Source organism: Poecile atricapillus, chromosome 13 (assembly GCF_030490865.1).
Source record: "Poecile atricapillus isolate bPoeAtr1 chromosome 13, bPoeAtr1.hap1, whole genome shotgun sequence".
Classification (NCBI taxonomy): domain Eukaryota; kingdom Metazoa; phylum Chordata; class Aves; order Passeriformes; family Paridae; genus Poecile; species Poecile atricapillus.
In genome coordinates, this window is record NC_081261.1 from 615555 (window position 1) to 622388 (window position 6834).

Below are 6834 nucleotides of genomic sequence, written 5' to 3' on the forward strand. Positions count from 1 at the left end.
TCCTCCTCATCAGCAATATCACACCAGGAACTGTCACTGCTTCATCCTGAGCCACCTGGAGAATTCCTGGGAAGTTCCCCCAGCTGGCAGGAACCCCTAGCCATGACCCACGTTGATGAGTGCCCACCTCCCATTCCATTGTGCAAAAACAAGGGATGAACTCAGATTAATTACAACAGAGCTCGTTTGTGCAGAGCAAACAGCTCTGAGGAGCCTTGCATTTGCTGTTAAAGCAAATCCCTTCCAAGGAAGGCATTTTACAGCGACTAATGCAAGCTGAACAGGGATTGCTCTTCCAGCAGGTCAGTAGCTATCACAGACTAATGCAGCAGCTCCTTGTTGTTGTTTTCCCACTTCCTTCAGGTAGTTATGCTGCACTCACAGAATCCCACATTGCTTTGGGGTTGGGAGGGACCTCAAAGCACATCCAGTGCCATCCCTGCCCTGGGCAGAGACACCTTCCACTGTCCCAGGCTGCTCCCAGCCCTGTCCAGCCTGGCCTTGGGCACTGCCAGGGATCCAGGGGCAGCTCCAGCTGCTCTGGGAACCTGTTAAACCTGTTACCCCTCCTTCCTGTGCCTCCTGACCACCTCCTGAGCATCTCCTGAGCACCTCCTGGGTGTGCAGTAACTGAGCAACTGGCCCAAAGCCATCTGTTCCCTCAGCTGCTCAGAGGAGAAATCAGCTCAGGAATTCCAGCATTACTGTTTGTGTTCTCAGGTTGTACCAGTGGAAGCAAGGACAAAAAAGTGATGGAGGTTTGCTCTGAAGGATATTATCCTGCTTGTCCTCTATGCTTTTTGGGTTAATGAAGAGGAGAATATGCAGTTTTAGATTAGGAAAGATGACCTGGAGGGCTGGGATAGGCAATTCCCTGTTTCCCCATCTCTGTTTGTTCACCCTTAAGGGTCTCTTCATGAGGTGGAACTGGGCTAGGAACAGGAGTCCAGGGTTAAGCCATCTGTGCACAGCTCTCATGGGATTCAGATTATTGTGCTCATTCACAGACTTAAGAACACCCTAAACCCTGCCTTTTCTTGCTTCTGCATTGAGGTATCACCCCAGTGCTTTGTTCTTTCTTCTCTGCACTTGGGAGCCAATTAACATAGCCCTAGGAAAAGAATGGAAATAAAAATTGCAGCCTGGATGAATCTACCCATACAGCTAATAAAAGATCTGGTTGCTGCTTTTTAATCTGCTTTGAAGAACAAATTTATGGACACTGAAGGAGTTTGCCATGTGGCCACATGAGAAACCCCTGAAGGCCTTATGGAGAGGCAGCAGATGAAGACACTGGTACCTGTGCTGGGCACTCGGGCAAGGCGTGGGATGGAGCCAATTCTGCTCCACAGAAACCTGACAAGGCTTTCATGGGTGCACTGACAGGCTCAGCCAAAAGCCACATTTGCCATTAATTCCAGCTCATAAACTCCAGAGTTACTGCAGACTGTGCTGGAGACACAGCCATGGAGCAAAGCTGCTTCGGGGGCTTCAAGGAAAGTAGTAATGGCAAGAAAAGCAGAAAACAGTTGTAACTGCCAGGAAATGATAAAGCATCAACATCAAGATGCATCACAGCACAAAGTCAGTGGCTCAATAACTTCCTTGGCATATGCAGAGGGTGGTTAAAGAGCTGGAGAGGAGCCAGGCCAGCGCCGGCCCTGGAAGCGGCTGTGAGCAGCTCAGGGAGCAGAGGATGCTCAGGGAGCCCCTGGCACACTCAGGGAGCCCATGGCACACTCAGGGAGCCCGTGGCACACTCAGGGAGCTCATGGCACACTCAGGGAGCCCATGGCACACTCAGGGAGCCCATGGCACACTCAGAGAGCCCATGGCACACTCAGGGAGCCCATGGCACACTCAGGAAGCCCATGGCACACTCAGGGAGCCCATGGCACACTCAGGGAGCCCATGGCACACTCAGGGAGCCCATGGCACACTCAGAGAGCCCCTGGCACACTCAGGGAGCCCATGGCACACTCAGAGAGCCCGTGACACACTCAGGGAGCTCGTGGCACACTCAGGGAGCCCATGGCACACTCAGGGAGCTCGTGACACACTCAGGGAGCCCATGGCACACTCAGGGAGCTCGTGGCACACTCAGGGAGCCCATGGCACACTCAGGGAGCCCATGGCACACTCAGAGAGCCCCTGGCACACTCAGAGAGCCCCTGGCACACTCGGGGAGCCCATGGCACACTCAGGGAGCTCCTGGCACACTCAGGGAGCTCGTGGCACACTCAGGGAGCCCATGGCACACTCAGGGAGCCCGTGGCACACTCAGGGAGCCCATGGCACACTCAGGGAGCCCGTGGCACACTCAGGGAGCTCGTGGCACACTCGGGGAGCTCGTGGCACACTCAGGGAGCCCATGGCACACTCAGGGAGCAGAGGCTGCTCAGGGAGCTCGTGACACACTCAGGGAGCTCGTGGCACACTCAGAGAGCTTGTGGCACACTCAGGGAGCCCGTGGCACACTCGGGGAGCCCCTGGCACACTCGGGGAGAACATTCTCACCATCACTGAGGGCAGGGAGACAACATCCCCTCCTGCTGCCCTTCAGCACCTCAATGCAAGGTGATCGCTGCTAAACAGGGTGAGGAGAGGCTTCCTTTGGGAAGCTCAGGGACAGAATCCCTGGGATTTGGGTGGAGGCAAGGAAAGCAAATATTTCCTTCATGGCAGATGTTCACATAACTGCTCTGAAATTTGCTTATTTTTGTCTTATGGGATTTCCAATTTCAGAATTAATTCCCCAGTGTGCAGTCTCAGTTGTCAGAAGCTGGGGTAGAAGAAAAACACAGGTAGGATTTCTGATAGGGGAAAAAACCCTACAGAGTACTGAAAAACTGACAGCCAGTGCTGTCTAGCCTCCTCAGAGTTAATATTTTTTCACCTTATTTCCTTAGAAATATGACTGTTATTTTTTCCCCTGGTTCCATGGAACCAATTTGCATCCGAGATGCATTTTCTGGGACCTCGGCAGTGATGGGACTGGCATTGCCTCTCTAAACAGAGCACCATATGCTTCCTTCTGTGTTCGTTTGCTGCCTGCAAAACCCTCCCAGATAATCTCCCCGGCTGAGTACATGACAAAGTACCAGAAAGGCGTTACCACACAAACGCTGACACTCCTACAAAAGGGGAGAAGTGATAAATGCTTTCTTGTGTAGAGAAGAAGATAAGGATGTATTTTGGGAACCAAGCTGACGGTTGCAATACCTGCGAGTATTTTTAAATTGAGATCGGGAATGTAAGGAAAGGTAGATAGAGGCTATCATTAAATCTGCATTGGTTTATTTGAAAAACAAGCACTGTATGTTACTTTCAGAGCGTCTCTTATCAGAGATGCAAAGGAATTGCATTGGGGTTTTCAAATGCATCTGAAGATGAAGGGCCTCATTTCCTTTCACATGAACTTGGCAGGAGTTAGTCCCAGAACAAACCTAGGGCTTTTCCTTTTAGAAGTGGAAATTCTTGTTTTTCAGTCAAGCAAACAACAACACAAATTTCAGAGAATACACATTGTTCAGCCTTGCAGGAAAAGCCCAGCACATCTGAGGCATGGCTGAGCAAGAAGTGGCCGCGCTGGTCCCAGTTCTGAGCTTTTAGGACTGTCTGTCCTTTGGGGAGTGCTGTGTGGATTTGGTGATGTTTGTCTGGATCTCCTGCCTGCCAAGCCCGGCTGGAAATGAGATGTAAGTAAACATTGAGATCAGCTTTGCTTTAACCGGAGCAGCTGCTGCAGGGACACTCCGTGCAGCCCCCGGCCAGGATGGGGACAGCGGCTCCATCTGACACCGAGAGCTCTGCCCACGCCTGTCCCGGAGCCCGAGCAGGGTTTGTGGTGCCCGAGCAGGGTTTGGTGTGCCCGAGCAGGGTTTGGGGTGCCCGAGCAGGGTTTGGGGTGCCCGAGCAGGGTTTGTGGTGCCCGAGCAGGGTTTATGGAGCCCGAGCAGGGTTTGGGGTGCCCGAACAGGGTTTGGGGTGCCCGAGCAGGGTTTGGGGTGCCCGAGCAGGGTTTGTGGTGCCCGAGCAGGGTTTGTGGTGCCCGAGCAGGGTTTGGGGTGCCCGAGCAGGGTTTGGGGTGCCCGAGCAGGGTTTGGGGTACCCGAGCAGGGTTTGGGGTGCCCGAGCGGGGTTTGGGGTGCCCGAGCAGGGTTTGTGGTGCCCGAGCAGGGTTTGTGGAGCCCGAGCAGGGTTTGGGGTGCCCGAGCAGGGTTTGTGGTGCCCGAGCAGGGTTTATGGTGCCCGAGCAGGGTTTGGGGTACCCGAGCAGGGTTTGGGGTACCCGAGCAGGGTTTGGGGTGCCCGAGCAGGGTTTGTGGTGCCCGAGCAGGGTTTATGGAGCCCGAGCAGGGTTTGGGGTGCCCGAGCAGGGTTTATGGAGCCCGAGCAGGGTTTGGGGTGCCCGAGCAGGGTTTGTGGTGCCCGAGCAGGGTTTGGGGTGCCCGAGCAGGGTTTGTGGTGCCCGAGCAGGGTTTGGGGAGCCCGAGCAGGGTTTGGGGTGCCCGAACAGGGTTTGGGGTGCCCGAACATCACTCCTGGGAGGGGGATCCTCCTCCCCCAGCCCCTCCTGCCTCGCTGCCGGGGCGGGGGCACCGCTGAACACTGCGAGCATCGCTGCAGGCATCAATGCGACAGCAGCAAATGATGATAAATCTCCGCTTGTGCCCCTGCTGCGAGGCTGCCCCGTGATCATTAACCCTCAGCAAGCCGTGTCCTTCCCGGGCAGGGTTAATGATCGCGCTCCAGGCTCCCCGACACCGCACGGGCTGGGCTGTCACCGGCAGCAGAGGGAAAAGGCTCCTCTCGGGAGGTGTCATTACTTTGTCAAATCTGCAAAAGGAAGAAAGATCTCCGGAATTTTGGCAGGACAGCACGAGGAACAGGTCGGTGTTAATCTCCACGGAGCGCAGGTTGCTGCACAGTGCTGCTGCTCTTCTGGCTGCTCAGTCCTTCGCTAATTATCAAAGCACGGAGATTTCCCTCCCTCCTTCATTCCTCTCAGCATCTCCCCATCGTTTATCTCTTCCAGAGACACTCCCCGAGCCTGTGAAGAGCCAGGGCCGCAGTTTTACATTTCTAATCCGTGGGCTCTCGTTTCCAATCTGCCTCCTGCTCATTTCTGCGGGATGAGCTCATGGGACACCCCAAGGTAAAGCTGTCCCGCAGCTCTTCCCTGCAGCCTCACCTCATTCCTGATAAACTGCTTCTGCAGAGTCCAGCAGCCTCCTCCAAGCTGCCCTGCTCCTGCCTGCTGTGGCTCAGCTGCGGATAGAGGTGGTGTAGAATCACTGAATGGTTTCGGTGGGAAATCCCCCTAAAACCTCTGAGTCCAAGTGTCCCCCATCACCGCCAAGGCCACCAGTAACCCACGTCCCCAGCTGCCACATGTACGTGTGTGTTAAATCCCTCCAGGGATGGGGGCTCCATCACCGCCCTGGGCAGCTGTGCCAGGGCTGGACAGCTTTTCCATGATGGAAATTAAATCCCCCCAGGGATGGGGGCTCCATCACCGCCCTGGGCAGCCGTGCCGGGGCTGGACAGCTTTTCCATGATGGAAATTCTCCTGATGTGGGATTGAAGCCGTCCATCTGTGCGTGCTCGGGGGCGCTGATGGGATCACCCTGGCAACCTGCACAGCTTTGCCCGGCACAGGCAGCTCCAGTCACCAGGAAGGCAAATGTCTGTGCTGCACTACGGGTTCTGCTGGCCAGGGGAAACTGCTGCTGTGTGAGAGCTGCAGACAAAGCGGGAAGGTGGTTTTGGAATGCTCCCGTGGCTCCAGAGCAGCGTTTCATCCCTGCGCAGGCAGTGCCCAGCTGCTGGCCCTGGCTCTCTGCAGCCCCCAGTGCAGCAGCAGGGCCAGCAGTGCAGTCTGTGTCTGCAGCAGGAACATCACAGCCGGGACCCGAGCAGCAGCCAAGCAAGAGCAGTCGTGTTGTTAGAAATAGACAATTATGTGAGACGCTTCTGTTTCCATGAAAGAAAGCAGCAGCTTAGCCAGGAGCTGTGAAACTTCTCGAGTTCAGAAGTTGCTTCATTAGTGAATAGCCCCAAAACCTCCCTGAGAAGGAAGTAATTTGGGCTTCAGACAAAGCGTTCAAGTAATTTGAGATAGTTTCATTTTGAAATTAACTTTATTGTAATTTTGGAAGGGTCAAGATGCACAGAATTACCCAAGAACAATTTTCTTGAAACCAAACACTCTGGAGAATTTAAACAAGTTTTGCAAACAGTCACAACAATGCTGTTGTCTGTAAGCACCAGGCATACTAATGAGGCAAAAATTCTCTGAAATAATAGCTTGGATAATAGAATAATATTATATTATATATAAATAATATATATATATATATGTAATATAAATAAAAAATTTATTATAATAAAATAATAATAGTGGAGCTGTGTCCATGTCCAGCAGTGACATGGGGGACAATGAGAACCCCACTGATGGCATTTTTCTCTTCCAGTTCTGGGTTTCTTACAGCTGCTTTCATGCTCAGCTCCTCCTTAAGGATGACCTTTCTACTCCAGACTCCTCCATACATTTTTCTGATGGTGCTTGTCTGATTGAGCTGTTGCTCACTAATGTCAGTGGGAAAAAGAGAAAACTATTGGAGCCCTTCCATGTCTTGTCTGCTTTTGAAGCTCCTGGAAGCCTCACTCAGTGCGTTTTTTTGTTATGATGTTACATCAAGGGTTGGTTTTTAAGGGGAAAAAACCACCTCCTTGGTGTCTTTGATTTCACTGTTTTGGTCTCTGGGTCACTGTGCTGCTGTTGGGATGCTGCTGGAAGCACAGGGAGGCATCTTTGGGAGTGTGCAGGGC

The 6834-nt window shown here is 53.2% G+C and overlaps 1 long non-coding RNA gene across 1 annotated transcript; it reads left to right on the forward strand.

The window, feature by feature from the left end:
• The first annotated feature begins 3511 nt into the window (after positions 1-3511).
• Positions 3512-5180, forward strand: LOC131584282 (uncharacterized). The gene is made up of 3 exons (XR_009278680.1): positions 3512-3698; positions 4736-4892; positions 5039-5180. It is a non-coding gene; the product is annotated as an uncharacterized LOC131584282 (long non-coding RNA).
• Positions 5181-6834: the final 1654 nt, after the last annotated feature.